The sequence below is a fragment of the Hemiscyllium ocellatum genome, chromosome 28, assembly GCF_020745735.1.
Source record: "Hemiscyllium ocellatum isolate sHemOce1 chromosome 28, sHemOce1.pat.X.cur, whole genome shotgun sequence".
NCBI lineage: Eukaryota > Metazoa > Chordata > Chondrichthyes > Orectolobiformes > Hemiscylliidae > Hemiscyllium > Hemiscyllium ocellatum.
In genome coordinates, this window is record NC_083428.1 from 42,867,358 (window position 1) to 42,883,492 (window position 16,135).

The 16,135-nt window shown below is 52.6% G+C and overlaps 11 non-coding genes across 11 annotated transcripts; all 11 read right to left on the reverse strand.

The window, feature by feature from the left end:
• Positions 1–3,429: 3,429 nt before the first annotated feature.
• On the reverse strand, positions 3,430–3,502 carry trnak-uuu (transfer RNA lysine (anticodon UUU)). The gene has a single exon. It is a non-coding gene; the product is annotated as a tRNA-Lys (tRNA).
• Positions 3,503–4,579: 1,077 nt separating this feature from the next.
• trnak-uuu (transfer RNA lysine (anticodon UUU)) lies at positions 4,580–4,652 on the reverse strand. The gene has a single exon. It is a non-coding gene; the product is annotated as a tRNA-Lys (tRNA).
• A 1,077-nt stretch (positions 4,653–5,729) lies between these two features.
• On the reverse strand, positions 5,730–5,802 carry trnak-uuu (transfer RNA lysine (anticodon UUU)). The gene has a single exon. It is a non-coding gene; the product is annotated as a tRNA-Lys (tRNA).
• A 1,077-nt stretch (positions 5,803–6,879) lies between these two features.
• On the reverse strand, positions 6,880–6,952 carry trnak-uuu (transfer RNA lysine (anticodon UUU)). The gene has a single exon. It is a non-coding gene; the product is annotated as a tRNA-Lys (tRNA).
• A 1,077-nt stretch (positions 6,953–8,029) lies between these two features.
• Positions 8,030–8,102, reverse strand: trnak-uuu (transfer RNA lysine (anticodon UUU)). The gene has a single exon. It is a non-coding gene; the product is annotated as a tRNA-Lys (tRNA).
• Positions 8,103–9,178: 1,076 nt separating this feature from the next.
• trnak-uuu (transfer RNA lysine (anticodon UUU)) lies at positions 9,179–9,251 on the reverse strand. The gene has a single exon. It is a non-coding gene; the product is annotated as a tRNA-Lys (tRNA).
• A 1,075-nt stretch (positions 9,252–10,326) lies between these two features.
• Positions 10,327–10,399, reverse strand: trnak-uuu (transfer RNA lysine (anticodon UUU)). The gene has a single exon. It is a non-coding gene; the product is annotated as a tRNA-Lys (tRNA).
• Positions 10,400–11,475: 1,076 nt separating this feature from the next.
• On the reverse strand, positions 11,476–11,548 carry trnak-uuu (transfer RNA lysine (anticodon UUU)). The gene has a single exon. It is a non-coding gene; the product is annotated as a tRNA-Lys (tRNA).
• Positions 11,549–12,621: 1,073 nt separating this feature from the next.
• trnak-uuu (transfer RNA lysine (anticodon UUU)) lies at positions 12,622–12,694 on the reverse strand. The gene has a single exon. It is a non-coding gene; the product is annotated as a tRNA-Lys (tRNA).
• A 1,073-nt stretch (positions 12,695–13,767) lies between these two features.
• trnak-uuu (transfer RNA lysine (anticodon UUU)) lies at positions 13,768–13,840 on the reverse strand. Its single transcript has one exon. It is a non-coding gene; the product is annotated as a tRNA-Lys (tRNA).
• A 1,076-nt stretch (positions 13,841–14,916) lies between these two features.
• Positions 14,917–14,989, reverse strand: trnak-uuu (transfer RNA lysine (anticodon UUU)). Its single transcript has one exon. It is a non-coding gene; the product is annotated as a tRNA-Lys (tRNA).
• Between the last annotated feature and the right edge of the window lie 1,146 nt (positions 14,990–16,135).

A 16,135-nucleotide genomic window follows, 5' to 3' on the forward strand; every position in this document is an offset into this window, starting at 1 on the left:
CCCAGATTTGCTCAAAGGGGAACGCATTCGACAAACACCCCTTTCAAAAGAATATATGGTACAGTATGACCGTAGAAGAGGCCATAACCTGGCTGAACACTTAATGATACTCTCCAAAGGAAAATATACCTTTGTGGACTGTCTGAACTATGTTGCAAAACTACAAAAGCGGAATGAAGAAAACCTAACCGACCTAAACATGCTCCGATCCAACATAAAACAAGACGAGTTTAATTACGTAACCAGAGAAGCCAACAGACCGTTACCTCATCCACAAATCGATATGATAACCGAATGGTCAAAATGGACATGGTCACCTAAAGCCATAGAAACGGTGGTAACTTATACATCACCGACCCATGATTGGAAATGGACGGATAGAGAATATAAGAACCCACCTGGATACAATGACTGCCTCCTGAGGGAACTCCGGAGACAACACAAAATATCCCCGTACATGGCATGCGAAAGAGACCGCAAACAGGATCTCAAAGACTTCCATGAGTACAAAATGAGGATTCTGAATGAAAGACCAAAACGGACGGTCCAACAAACTTCATGGTACAATTGGAAACACGATGGCTGTCAAGACCCCGAACCAAAACCAACATGGAAACCAGAGGTCCGGCTCTTTGACCACCAACATGATTGGAAACGAAATCCACTGATGAAATTCGTCGGAACCCCAACAACTGAATCTGATCATGAAACCCGCCATGGGAAGTCTGACTCAGAATGATTTCGCATAATTAAATGAAATGTATGCGTTGATTTAATGTTGCCTTTTCCGCTTTACTCACAATAGCTTTCATAATAAGAGCATCAACTGCAACAAACTACATCGCTGATGAATAAAGTGAAGATAATAATAATGGAGCGCAGAAAAACGAAAAATTCCTGATACATGCTGCTATTGGTACAACAATCATTGTAGAACTCTGTTCAGCTATCATTTGAACTTTTTAAAGACACATGGGGAAATCTCGCTTTTCAAGAGGGGGATGTCACGGGATCCATTACTTCTTCATGAAAAGACTCGATTCCTCTGTGGAATTTTAACTTATTATATTATATTGTATAAGATTAAGCTTAACAACAATGATGCTATTAACTCGTTAAGTGTCATGGGATCCGTCTACTTCTTCATGAAAAGACTCGATTCTTCTGTGGAATTTTACCTGATTATATTATATTGTATAAGATTAAGCTTAACAGCAATGATGCTATTAACTCGTTAAGTGTCATGGGATCCGTCTACTTCTTCATGAAAAGACTCGATTCTTCTGTGGAATTTTACCTGATTATATTAGATTGTAGCAACAATGATACTATTAACTCTTTATTGTATTTTAGCCTAGCAACAATTAAGTATAACTATGACAACGTGGCAGCTGCTCTTTACCAGTTACTTATCAGCTACTAATTGTTTCCTCAGCTAATTAAGTGTTTAACGCGACCTTTAAACAATGCTGACCGAGGCACAGTTTGAGATTCCAGTTCTTTAAACAAATGATGTAATCGCTTAACTTAGACTGTAAGGGATAAAAGCAGAGCTAAAACAGACAGAACTCACTCTTGTCTTGAAACACAGACAATGAGTCACCCAACCATCTCGGCTTAACTGCAGATCCTCTGAACCACCAGGCTTGCAGAAAAGACACATTTGTGCAAAATACAGACCGATCGGATGAAGCATACGGACGGCTAAGAGCTTGCTGAAATACGCCTGCCTAAAAGATTCTCGGTTGAGGCACTGCATTCTAGCCTGAAGAAGATACAATCTGAACCAACTAGCTGAAACACGCTAGTCTAAGAAGATCCCATTTGGGACACTCAAGTATTAAGCTCTGCTTTTATCCTAGGTATCTTTTAAGAACATTCAAAAAGGCTGTAACGATTGTGATTAACTGAAAACATCTGATTGTGAGCATTCAACTTATTATAGTGATAAATTTCTATTATATTTTACACCACACACTTCGTATTCGCCGAACCTTTATTTGATAAGATATGTTTACCTTTGTGTTGGTATGTTAAGTCTAGAACTTAGCTGAGAAGGCATTAGGATTGACTTAAAGTGAATCCCTCACACTCCTAGGTGAAAGGATAAACCGAAGGGACCTAGAGACCTGCGATAAACCCAGCCGAGTTTGTAGCTATCAGAACCATACTGTCAATAGGGACCACTGGTAAACTTGACAGGTAACGGCCTCAGGTATATGCCCGAGGTACTGTAGTTTAATCCGGTAGTAACCCATACCTATTGAGGATATCCACCTGAATAACATAACAAATTCAAACACAAGCCACGCGTTGCGGGAGAAACACCGCGAGTTTGGCAGCACCTGCGACAGTTCGGAAATGCAAGCCTGAGCCGGGTAAGACGTTCACGCTTCACACTGTCGCTCAGCCATTCTGACACAATCCACACAATTCAGTGGGAAAGACTGGCAGCCCCGGCTGTGCAGGGCCGATTCCAAGCCGCCATCTCTCTTCATCACCCCCACTCCATTGTCGCACCGTCCTCTCTCTACTGTAACAACCCTCCTCAACACACACCTCTGGCACCGTCCAAGCCATCAGCAAGCTTACAACACAGCACCGCCAAAGTAAGAACGGTGCTCATGAGGCAGCCTCGTCATCATCCCTCCAACACCACGCACAGTCCCTACCCCCAGCATCCACTCTCTGCTCGACACAATCCACCCCACCACAAGCCGCAGACACCGACACTCCCACACGCACTGCCACATCACCATCAGCTCCAAAACAAGGAAGATGCGCATGAAGGTTCCGTTTGATGTGTCGGAGTTGATGTAGAAAAAAGGCAGACCATCGATGAGAGCTGTCTCCATAAATCGAAACTTCAGCATGTGCAAATATAATCAGGATTTCACTGCTGCCTCCCAGCGCCACGGACCCATGTCGGATTCGAACTTCGGTCGACTCCCTGCGTGGAGTTTGCCCATTCTCCCCGTGTCTGCGTGGATTTCGTCCGACGGATCCGCTTTCCTCCCACAGACCAAACGTGTGCAGCTCCGGTGTTCTGGCCATGCTAAATTGCCCATTGTTTTCAGGGATGTGTAGTTTCGGTGCATTTGTTCGGGGTAAATGCATAGTCATGCGGTAAGGGTTTGGCTGCCTGGGGGATGCTCTTGGGAGAGTCGGTCGCCTGTTTCCACAGTCGAGGGATTCTATGCTAATTTCTGATTTCGCAAATTTGGAGGATCTGAAAGAGATCAATTCAAACAAAAGTCACGCGTTGCGGGAGAAACACCGCGAGTTTGGCAGCACCTGCGACAGTTCGGAAATGCAGGAAAAACGGGCCTGTGCTTGCTTCCGCCACCGCCAGAACGGGAGGGCCATTGAGCCTGATTTGCTCGCACCGCCTTTTCTGTTGTTCCGTGGCAGTGCAATTTAAAAGCGACCCGCCCGAGCAGGGACTTGAACCCTGGACCCTCAGATTAAAAGTCGGATGCTCTACCGACTGAGCTACCCGGGCTCCTGGCTGGCCCCGGCCTGAGCCGGGTAAGACGTTCACGCTTCACACTGTCGCGCAGCCATTCTGACACAATCCACACAATTCAGTGGGAAAGACTGGCAGCCCCGGCTGTGCAGGGCCGATTCCAAGCCGCCATCTCTCTTCATCACCCCCACTCCATTGTCGCACCGTCCTCTCTCTACTGTAACAACCCTCCTCAACACACACCTCTGGCACCGTCCAAGCCATCAGCAAGCTTACAACACAGCACCGCCAAAGTAAGAACGGTGCTCATGAGGCAGCCTCGTCATCATCCCTCCAACACCACGCACAGTCCCTACCCCCAGCATCCACTCTCTGCTCGACACAATCCACCCCACCACAAGCCGCAGACACCGACACTCCCACACGCACTGCCACATCACCATCAGCTCCAAAACAAGGAAGATGCGCATGAAGGTTCCGTTTGATGTGTCGGAGTTGATGTAGAAAAAAGGCAGACCATCGATGAGAGCTGTCTCCATAAATCGAAACTTCAGCATGTGCAAATATAATCAGGATTTCACTGCTGCCTCCCAGCGCCACGGACCCATGTCGGATTCGAACTTCGGTCGACTCCCTGCGTGGAGTTTGCCCATTCTCCCCGTGTCTGCGTGGATTTCGTCCGACGGATCCGCTTTCCTCCCACAGACCAAAAGTGTGCAGCTCCGGTGTTCTGGCCATGCTCAATTGCCCATTGTTTTCAGGGATGTGTAGTTTCGGTGCATTTGTTCGGGGTAAATGCATAGTCATGCGGTAAGGGTTTGGCTGCCTGGGGGATGCTCTTGGGAGAGTCGGTCGCCTGTTTCCACAGTCGAGGGATTCTATGCTAATTTCTGATTTCGCAAATTTGGAGGATCTGAAAGAGATCAATTCAAACAGAAGTCACGCGTTGCGGGAGAAACACCGCGAGTTTGGCAGCACCTGCGACAGTTCGGAAATGCAGGCAAAACGGGCCTGTGCTTGCTTCCGCCACCGCCAGAACGGGAGGGCCATTGAGTCTGATTTGCTCGCACCGCCTTCTCTGTTGTTCCGTGGCAGTGCAATTTAAAAGCGACCCGCCCGAGCAGGGACTTGAACCCTGGACCCTCAGATTAAAAGTCTGATGCTCTACCGACTGAGCTACCCGGGCTCCTGGCCGGCTCCGGCCTGAGCCGGGTAAGACGTTCACGCTTCACACTGTCGCGCAGCCATTCTGACACAATCCACACAATTCAGTGGGAAAGACTGGCAGCCCCGGCTGTGCAGGGCCGATTCCAAGCCGCCATCTCTCTTCATCACCCCCACTCCATTGTCGCACCGTCCTCTCTCTACTGTAACAACCCTCCTCAACACACACCTCTGGCACCGTCCAAGCCATCAGCAAGCTTACAACACAGCACCGCCAAAGTAAGAACGGTGCTCATGAGGCAGCCTCGTCATCATCCCTCCAACACCACGCACAGTCCCTACCCCCAGCATCCACTCTCTGCTCGACACAATCCACCCCACCACAAGCCGCAGACACCGACACTCCCACACGCACTGCCACATCACCATCAGCTCCAAAACAAGGAAGATGCGCATGAAGGTTCCGTTTGATGTGTCGGAGTTGATGTAGAAAAAAGGCAGACCATCGATGAGAGCTGTCTCCATAAATCGAAACTTCAGCATGTGCAAATATAATCAGGATTTCACTGCTGCCTCCCAGCGCCACGGACCCATGTCGGATTCGAACTTCGGTCGACTCCCTGCGTGGAGTTTGCCCATTCTCCCCGTGTCTGCGTGGATTTCGTCCGACGGATCCGCTTTCCTCCCACAGACCAAAAGTGTGCAGCTCCGGTGTTCTGGCCATGCTAAATTGCCCATTGTTTTCAGGGATGTGTAGTTTCGGTGCATTTGTTCGGGGTAAATGCATAGTCATGCGGTAAGGGTTTGGCTGCCTGGGGGATGCTCTTGGGAGAGTCGGTCGCCTGTTTCCACAGTCGAGGGATTCTATGCTAATTTCTGATTTCGCAAATTTGGAGGATCTGAAAGAGATCAATTCAAACAGAAGTCACGCGGTGCGGGAGAAACACCGCGAGTTTGGCAGCACCTGCGACAGTTCGGAAATGCAGGCAAAACGGGCCTGTGCTTGCTTCCGCCACCGCCAGAACGGGAGGGCCATTGAGTCTGATTTGCTCGCACCGCCTTCTCTGTTGTTCCGTGGCAGTGCAATTTAAAAGCGACCCGCCCGAGCAGGGACTTGAACCCTGGACCCTCAGATTAAAAGTCGGATGCTCTACCGACTGAGCTACCCGGGCTCCTGACCGGCTCCGGCCTGAGCCGGGTAAGACGTTCACGCTTCACACTGTCGCGCAGCCATTCTGACACAATCCACACAATTCAGTGGGAAAGACTGGCAGCCCCGGCTGTGCAGGGCCGATTCCAAGCCGCCATCTCTCTTCATCACCCCCACTCCATTGTCGCACCGTCCTCTCTCTACTGTAACAACCCTCCTCAACACACACCTCTGGCACCGTCCAAGCCATCAGCAAGCTTACAACACAGCACCGCCAAAGTAAGAACGGTGCTCATGAGGCAGCCTCGTCATCATCCCTCCAACACCACGCACAGTCCCTACCCCCAGCATCCACTCTCTGCTCGACACAATCCACCCCACCACAAGCCGCAGACACCGACACTCCCACACGCACTGCCACATCACCATCAGCTCCAAAACAAGGAAGATGCGCATGAAGGTTCCGTTTGATGTGTCGGAGTTGATGTAGAAAAAAGGCAGACCATCGATGAGAGCTGTCTCCATAAATCGAAACTTCAGCATGTGCAAATATAATCAGGATTTCACTGCTGCCTCCCAGCGCCACGGACCCATGTCGGATTCGAACTTCGGTCGACTCCCTGCGTGGAGTTTGCCCATTCTCCCCGTGTCTGCGTGGATTTCGTCCGACGGATCCGCTTTCCTCCCACAGACCAAAAGTGTGCAGGTCCGGTGTTCTGGCCATGCTAAATTGCCCATTGTTTTCAGGGATGTGTAGTTTCGGTGCATTTGTTCGGGGTAAATGCATAGTCATGCGGTAAGGGTTTGGCTGCCTGGGGGATGCTCTTGGGAGAGTCGGTCGCCTGTTTCCACAGTCGAGGGATTCTATGCTAATTTCTGATTTCGCAAATTTGGAGGATCTGGAAGAGATCAATTCAAACAGAAGTCACGCGTTGCGGGAGAAACACCGCGAGTTTGGCAGCACCTGCGACAGTTCGGAAATGCAGGCAAAACGGGCCTGTGCTTGCTTCCGCCACCGCCAGAACGGGAGGGCCATTGAGTCTGATTTGCTCGCACCGCCTTCTCTGTTGTTCCGTGGCAGTGCAATTTAAAAGCGACCCGCCCGAGCAGGGACTTGAACCCTGGACCCTCAGATTAAAAGTCTGATGCTCTACCGACTGAGCTACCCGGGCTCCTGGCCGGCTCCGGCCTGAGCCGGGTAAGACGTTCACGCTTCACACTGTCGCGCAGCCATTCTGACACAATCCACACAATTCAGTGGGAAAGACTGGCAGCCCCGGCTGTGCAGGGCCGATTCCAAGCCGCCATCTCTCTTCATCACCCCCACTCCATTGTCGCACCGTCCTCTCTCTACTGTAACAACCCTCCTCAACACACACCTCTGGCACCGTCCAAGCCATCAGCAAGCTTACAACACAGCACCGCCAAAGTAAGAACGGTGCTCATGAGGCAGCCTCGTCATCATCCCTCCAACACCACGCACAGTCCCTACCCCCAGCATCCACTCTCTGCTCGACACAATCCACCCCACCACAAGCCGCAGACACCGACACTCCCACACGCACTGCCACATCACCATCAGCTCCAAAACAAGGAAGATGCGCATGAAGGTTCCGTTTGATGTGTCGGAGTTGATGTAGAAAAAAGGCAGACCATCGATGAGAGCTGTCTCCATAAATCGAAACTTCAGCATGTGCAAATATAATCAGGATTTCACTGCTGCCTCCCAGCGCCACGGACCCATGTCGGATTCGAACTTCGGTCGACTCCCTGCGTGGAGTTTGCCCATTCTCCCCGTGTCTGCGTGGATTTCGTCCGACGGATCCGCTTTCCTCCCACAGACCAAAAGTGTGCAGCTCCGGTGTTCTGGCCATGCTAAATTGCCCATTGTTTTCAGGGATGTGTAGTTTCGGTGCATTTGTTCGGGGTAAATGCATAATCATGCGGTAAGGGTTTGGCTGCCTGGGGGATGCTCTTGGGAGAGTCGGTCGCCTGTTTCCACAGTCGAGGGATTCTATGCTAATTTCTGATTTCGCAAATTTGGAGGATCTGAAAGAGATCAATTCAAACAGAAGTCACGCGTTGCGGGAGAAACACCGCGAGTTTGGCAGCACCTGCGACAGTTCGGAAATGCAGGCAAAACGGGCCTGTGCTTGCTTCCGCCACCGCCAGAACGGGAGGGCCATTGAGTCTGATTTGCTCGCACCGCCTTCTCTGTTGTTCCGTGGCAGTGCAATTTAAAAGCGACCCGCCCGAGCAGGGACTTGAACCCTGGACCCTCAGATTAAAAGTCTGATGCTCTACCGACTGAGCTACCCGGGCTCCTGGCAGGCTCCGGCCTGAGCCGGGTAAGACGTTCACGCTTCACACTGTCGCGCAGCCATTCTGACACAATCCACACAATTCAGTGGGAAAGACTGGCAGCCCCGGCTGTGCAGGGCCGATTCCAAGCCGCCATCTCTCTTCATCACCCCCACTCCATTGTCGCACCGTCCTCTCTCTACTGTAACAACCCTCCTCAACACACACCTCTGGCACCGTCCAAGCCATCAGCAAGCTTACAACACAGCACCGCCAAAGTAAGAACGGTGCTCATGAGGCAGCCTCGTCATCATCCCTCCAACACCACGCACAGTCCCTACCCCAGCATCCACTCTCTGCTCGACACAATCCACCCCACCACAAGCCGCAGACACCGACACTCCCACACGCACTGCCACATCACCATCAGCTCCAAAACAAGGAAGATGCGCATGAAGGTTCCGTTTGATGTGTCGGAGTTGATGTAGAAAAAAGGCAGACCATCGATGAGAGCTGTCTCCATAAATCGAAACTTCAGCATGTGCAAATATAATCAGGATTTCACTGCTGCCTCCCAGCGCCACGGACCCATGTCGGATTCGAACTTCGGTCGACTCCCTGCGTGGAGTTTGCCCATTCTCCCCGTGTCTGCGTGGATTTCGTCCGACGGATCCGCTTTCCTCCCACAGACCAAAAGTGTGCAGGTCCGGTGTTCTGGCCATGCTAAATTGCCCATTGTTTTCAGGGATGTGTAGTTTCGGTGCATTTGTTCGGGGTAAATGCATAATCATGCGGTAAGGGTTTGGCTGCCTGGGGGATGCTCTTGGGAGAGTCGGTCGCCTGTTTCCACAGTCGAGGGATTATATGCTAATTTCTGATTTCGCAAATTTGGAGGATCTGAAAGAGATCAATTCAAACAGAAGTCACGCGTTGCGGGAGAAACACCGCGAGTTTGGCAGCACCTGCGACAGTTCGGAAATGCAGGCAAAACGGGCCTGTGCTTGCTTCCGCCACCGCCAGAACGGGAGGGCCATTGAGTCTGATTTGCTCGCACCGCCTTCTCTGTTGTTCCGTGGCAGTGCAATTTAAAAGCGACCCGCCCGAGCAGGGACTTGAACCCTGGACCCTCAGATTAAAAGTCTGATGCTCTACCGACTGAGCTACCCCGGCTCCTGGCCGGCCCGGCCTGAGCCGGGTAAGACGTTCACGCTTCACACTGTCGCGCAGCCATTCTGACACAATCCACACAATTCAGTGGGAAAGACTGGCAGCCCCGGCTGTGCAGGGCCGATTCCAAGCCGCCATCTCTCTTCATCACCCCACTCCATTGTCGCACCGTCCTCTCTCTACTGTAACAACCCTCCTCAACACACACCTCTGGCACCGTCCAAGCCATCAGCAAGCTTACAACACAGCACCGCCAAAGTAAGAACGGTGCTCATGAGGCAGCCTCGTCATCATCCCTCCAACACCACGCACAGTCCCTACCCCCAGCATCCACTCTCTGCTCGACACAATCCACCCCACCACAAGCCGCAGACACCGACACTCCCACACGCACTGCCACATCACCATCAGCTCCAAAACAAGGAAGATGCGCATGAAGGTTCCGTTTGATGTGTCGGAGTTGATGTAGAAAAAAGGCAGACCATCGATGAGAGCTGTCTCCATAAATCGAAACTTCAGCATGTGCAAATATAATCAGGATTTCACTGCTGCCTCCCAGCGCCACGGACCCATGTCGGATTCGAACTTCGGTCGACTCCCTGCGTGGAGTTTGCCCATTCTCCCCGTGTCTGCGTGGATTTCGTCCGACGGATCCGCTTTCCTCCCACAGACCAAAAGTGTGCAGCTCCGGTGTTCTGGCCATGCTAAATTGCCCATTGTTTTCAGGGATGTGTAGTTTCGGTGCATTTGTTCGGGGTAAATGCATAGTCATGCGGTAAGGGTTTGGCTGCCTGGGGGATGCTCTTGGGAGAGTCGGTCGCCTGTTTCCACAGTCGAGGGATTCTATGCTAATTTCTGATTTCGCAAATTTGGAGGATCTGAAAGAGATCAATTCAAACAGAAGTCACGCGTTGCGGGAGAAACACCGCGAGTTTGGCAGCACCTGCGACAGTTCGGAAATGCAGGCAAAACGGGCCTGTGCTTGCTTCCGCCACCGCCAGAACGGGAGGGCCATTGAGTCTGATTTGCTCGCACCGCCTTCTCTGTTGTTCCGTGGCAGTGCAATTTAAAAGCGACCCGCCCGAGCAGGGACTTGAACCCTGGACCCTCAGATTAAAAGTCTGATGCTCTACCGACTGAGCTACCCGGGCTCCTGGCCGGCCCGGCCTGAGCCGGGTAAGACGTTCACGCTTCACACTGTCGCGCAGCCATTCTGACACAATCCACACAATTCAGTGGGAAAGACTGGCAGCCCCGGCTGTGCAGGGCCGATTCCAAGCCGCCATCTCTCTTCATCACCCCCACTCCATTGTCGCACCGTCCTCTCTCTACTGTAACAACCCTCCTCAACACACACCTCTGGCACCGTCCAAGCCATCAGCAAGCTTACAACACAGCACCGCCAAAGTAAGAACGGTGCTCATGAGGCAGCCTCGTCATCATCCCTCCAACACCACGCACAGTCCCTACCCCCAGCATCCACTCTCTGCTCGACACAATCCACCCCACCACAAGCCGCAGACACCGACACTCCCACACGCACTGCCACATCACCATCAGCTCCAAAACAAGGAAGATGCGCATGAAGGTTCCGTTTGATGTGTCGGAGTTGATGTAGAAAAAAGGCAGACCATCGATGAGAGCTGTCTCCATAAATCGAAACTTCAGCATGTGCAAATATAATCAGGATTTCACTGCTGCCTCCCAGCGCCACGGACCCATGTCGGATTCGAACTTCGGTCGACTCCCTGCGTGGAGTTTGCCCATTCTCCCCGTGTCTGCGTGGATTTCGTCCGACGGATCCGCTTTCCTCCCACAGACCAAAAGTGTGCAGCTCCGGTGTTCTGGCCATGCTAAATTGCCCATTGTTTTCAGGGATGTGTAGTTTCGGTGCATTTGTTCGGGGTAAATGCATAGTCATGCGGTAAGGGTTTGGCTGCCTGGGGGATGCTCTTGGGAGAGTCGGTCGCCTGTTTCCACAGTCGAGGGATTCTATGCTAATTTCTGATTTCGCAAATTTGGAGGATCTGAAAGAGATCAATTCAAACAGAAGTCACGCGTTGCGGGAGAAACACCGCGAGTTTGGCAGCACCTGCGACAGTTCGGAAATGCAGGCAAAACGGGGCTGTGCTTGCTTCCGCCACCGCCAGAACGGGAGGGCCATTGAGTCTGATTTGCTCGCACCGCCTTCTCTGTTGTTCCGTGGCAGTGCAATTTAAAAGCGACCCGCCCGAGCAGGGACTTGAACCCTGGACCCTCAGATTAAAAGTCTGATGCTCTACCGACTGAGCTACCCGGGCTCCTGGCCGGCCCGGCCTGAGCCGGGTAAGACGTTCACGCTTCACACTGTCGCGCAGCCATTCTGACACAATCCACACAATTCAGTGGGAAAGACTGGCAGCCCCGGCTGTGCAGGGCCGATTCCAAGCCGCCATCTCTCTTCATCACCCCCACTCCATTGTCGCACCGTCCTCTCTCTACTGTAACAACCCTCCTCAACACACACCTCTGGCACCGTCCAAGCCATCAGCAAGCTTACAACACAGCACCGCCAAAGTAAGAACGGTGCTCATGAGGCAGCCTCGTCATCATCCCTCCAACACCACGCACAGTCCCTACCCCCAGCATCCACTCTCTGCTCGACACAATCCACCCCACCACAAGCCGCAGACACCGACACTCCCACACGCACTGCCACATCACCATCAGCTCCAAAACAAGGAAGATGCGCATGAAGGTTCCGTTTGATGTGTCGGAGTTGATGTAGAAAAAAGGCAGACCATCGATGAGAGCTGTCTCCATAAATCGAAACTTCAGCATGTGCAAATATAATCAGGATTTCACTGCTGCCTCCCAGCGCCACGGACCCATGTCGGATTCGAACTTCGGTCGACTCCCTGCGTGGAGTTTGCCCATTCTCCCGTGTCTGCGTGGATTTCGTCCGACGGATCCGCTTTCCTCCCACAGACCAAAAGTGTGCAGCTCCGGTGTTCTGGCCATGCTAAATTGCCCATTGTTTTCAGGGATGTGTAGTTTCGGTGCATTTGTTCGGGGTAAATGCATAGTCATGCGGTAAGGGTTTGGCTGCCTGGGGGATGCTCTTGGGAGAGTCGGTCGCCTGTTTCCACAGTCGAGGGATTCTATGCTAATTTCTGATTTCGCAAATTTGGAGGATCTGAAAGAGATCAATTCAACAGAAGTCACGCGTTGCGGGAGAAACACCGCGAGTTTGGCAGCACCTGCGACAGTTCGGAAATGCAGGCAAAACGGGCCTGTGCTTGCTTCCGCCACCGCCAGAACGGAGGGCCATTGAGTCTGATTTGCTCGCACCGCCTTCTCTGTTGTTCCGTGGCAGTGCAATTTAAAAGCGACCCGCCCGAGCAGGGACTTGAACCCTGGACCCTCAGATTAAAAGTCTGATGCTCTACCGACTGAGCTACCCGGGCTCCTGGCCGGCTCCGGCCTGAGCCGGGTAAGACGTTCACGCTTCACACTGTCGCGCAGCCATTCTGACACAATCCACACAATTCAGTGGGAAAGACTGGCAGCCCCGGCTGTGCAGGGCCGATTCCAAGCCGCCATCTCTCTTCATCACCCCCACTCCATTGTCGCACCGTCCTCTCTCTACTGTAACAACCCTCCTCAACACACACCTCTGGCACCGTCCAAGCCATCAGCAAGCTTACAACACAGCACCGCCAAAGTAAGAACGGTGCTCATGAGGCAGCCTCGTCATCATCCCTCCAACACCACGCACAGTCCCTACCCCCAGCATCCACTCTCTGCTCGACACAATCCACCCCACCACAAGCCGCAGACACCGACACTCCCACACGCACTGCCACATCACCATCAGCTCCAAAACAAGGAAGATGCGCATGAAGGTTCCGTTTGATGTGTCGGAGTTGATGTAGAAAAAAGGCAGACCATCGATGAGAGCTGTCTCCATAAATCGAAACTTCAGCATGTGCAATATAATCAGGATTTCACTGCTGCCTCCCAGCGCCACGGACCCATGTCGGATTCGAACTTCGGTCGACTCCCTGCGTGGAGTTTGCCCATTCTCCCGTGTCTGCGTGGATTTCGTCCGACGGATCCGCTTTCCTCCCACAGACCAAAAGTGTGCAGCTCCGGTGTTCTGGCCATGCTAAATTGCCCATTGTTTTCAGGGATGTGTAGTTTCGGTGCATTTGTTCGGGGTAAATGCATAGTCATGCGGTAAGGGTTTGGCTGCCTGGGGGATGCTCTTGGGAGAGTCGGTCGCCTGTTTCCACAGTCGAGGGATTCTATGCTAATTTCTGATTTCGCAATTTGGAGGATCTGAAAGAGATCAATTCAAACAGAAGTCACGCGTTGCGGGAGAAACACCGCGAGTTTGGCAGCACCTGCGACAGTTCGGAAATGCAGGCAAAACGGGCCTGTGCTTGCTTCCGCCACCGCCAGAACGGGAGGGCCATTGAGTCTGATTTGCTCGCACCGCCTTCTCTGTTGTTCCGTGGCAGTGCAATTTAAAGCGACCCGCCCGAGCAGGGACTTGAACCCTGGACCCTCAGATTAAAAGTCTGATGCTCTACCGACTGAGCTACCCGGGCTCCTGGCCGGCCCCGGCCTGAGCCGGGTAAGACGTTCACGCTTCACACTGTCGCGCAGCCATTCTGACACAATCCACACAATTCAGTGGGAAAGACTGGCAGCCCCGGCTGTGCAGGGCCGATTCCAAGCCGCCATCTCTCTTCATCACCCCCACTCCATTGTCGCACCGTCCTCTCTCTACTGTAACAACCCTCCTCAACACACACCTCTGGCACCGTCCAAGCCATCAGCAAGCTTACAACACAGCACCGCCAAGTAAGAACGGTGCTCATGAGGCAGCCTCGTCATCATCCCTCCAACACCACGCACAGTCCCTACCCCCAGCATCCACTCTCTGCTCGACACAATCCACCCCACCACAAGCCGCAGACACCGACACTCCCACACGCACTGCCACATCACCATCAGCTCCAAAACAAGGAAGATGCGCATGAAGGTTCCGTTTGATGTGTCGGAGTTGATGTAGAAAAAAGGCAGACCATCGATGAGAGCTGTCTCCATAAATCGAAACTTCAGCATGTGCAAATATAATCAGGATTTCACTGCTGCCTCCCAGCGCCACGGACCCATGTCGGATTCGAACTTCGGTCGACTCCCTGCGTGGAGTTTGCCCATTCTCCCCGTGTCTGCGTGGATTTCGTCCGACGGATCCGCTTTCCTCCCACAGACCAAAAGTGTGCAGCTCCGGTGTTCTGGCCATGCTAAATTGCCCATTGTTTTCAGGGATGTGTAGTTTCGGTGCATTTGTTCGGGGTAAATGCATAGTCATGCGGTAAGGGTTTGGCTGCCTGGGGGATGCTCTTGGGAGAGTCGGTCGCCTGTTTCCACAGTCGAGGGATTCTATGCTAATTTCTGATTTCGCAAATTTGGAGGATCTGAAAGAGATCAATTCAAACAGAAGTCACGCGTTGCGGGAGAAACACCGCGAGTTTGGCAGCACCTGCGACAGTTCGGAAATGCAGGCAAAACGGGCCTGTGCTTGCTTCCGCCACCGCCAGAACGGGAGGGCCATTGAGTCTGATTTGCTCGCACCGCCTTCTCTGTTGTTCCGTGGCAGTGCAATTTAAAAGCGACCCGCCCGAGCAGGGACTTGAACCCTGGACCCTCAGATTAAAAGTCTGATGCTCTACCGACTGAGCTACCCGGGCTCCTGGCCGGCCTGGGCCTGAGCCGGGTAAGACGTTCACGCTTCACACTGTCGCGCAGCCATTCTGACACAATCCACACAATTCAGTGGGAAAGACTGGCAGCCCCGGCTGTGCAGGGCCGATTCCAAGCCGCCATCTCTCTTCATCACCCCCACTCCATTGTCGCACCGTCCTCTCTCTACTGTAACAACCCTCCTCAACACACACCTCTGGCACGTCCAAGCCATCAGCAAGCTTACAACACAGCACCGCCAAAGTAAGAACGGTGCTCATGAGGCAGCCTCGTCATCATCCCTCCAACACCACGCACAGTCCCTACCCCCAGCATCCACTCTCTGCTCGACACAATCCACCCCACCACAAGCCGCAGACACCGACACTCCCACACGCACTGCCACATCACCATCAGCTCCAAAACAAGGAAGATGCGCATGAAGGTTCCGTTTGATGTGTCGGAGTTGATGTAGAAAAAAGGCAGACCATCGATGAGAGCTGTCTCCATAAATCGAAACTTCAGCATGTGCAAATATAATCAGGATTTCACTGCTGCCTCCCAGCGCCACGGACCCATGTCGGATTCGAACTTCGGTCGACTCCTGCGTGGAGTTTGCCCATTCTCCCCGTGTCTGCGTGGATTTCGTCCGACGGATCGCTTTCTCCCACAGACCAAAAGTGTGCAGCTCCGGTGTTCTGGCCATGCTAAATTGCCCATTGTTTTCAGGGATGTGTAGTTTCGGTGCATTTGTTCGGGGTAAATGCATAGTCATGCGGTAAGGGTTTTGGCTGCCTGGGGGATGCTCTTGGGAGAGTCGGTCGCCTTTCCACAGTCGTCCCGCCTGTTTCCACAGTCGAGGGATTCTATGCTAATTTCTGATTTCGCAAATTTGGAGGATCTGAAAGAGATCAATTCAAACAGAAGTCACGCGTTGCGGGAGAAACACCGCGAGTTTGGCAGCACCTGCGACAGTTCGGAAATGCAGGCAAAACGGGCCTGTGCTTGCTTCCGCCACCGCCAGAACGGGAGGGCCATTGAGTCTGATTTGCTCGCACCGCCTTCTCTGTTGTTCCGTGGCAGTGCAATTTAAAAGCGACCCGCCCGAGCAGGGACTTGAACCCTGGACCCTCAGATTAAAAGTCTGATCCTCT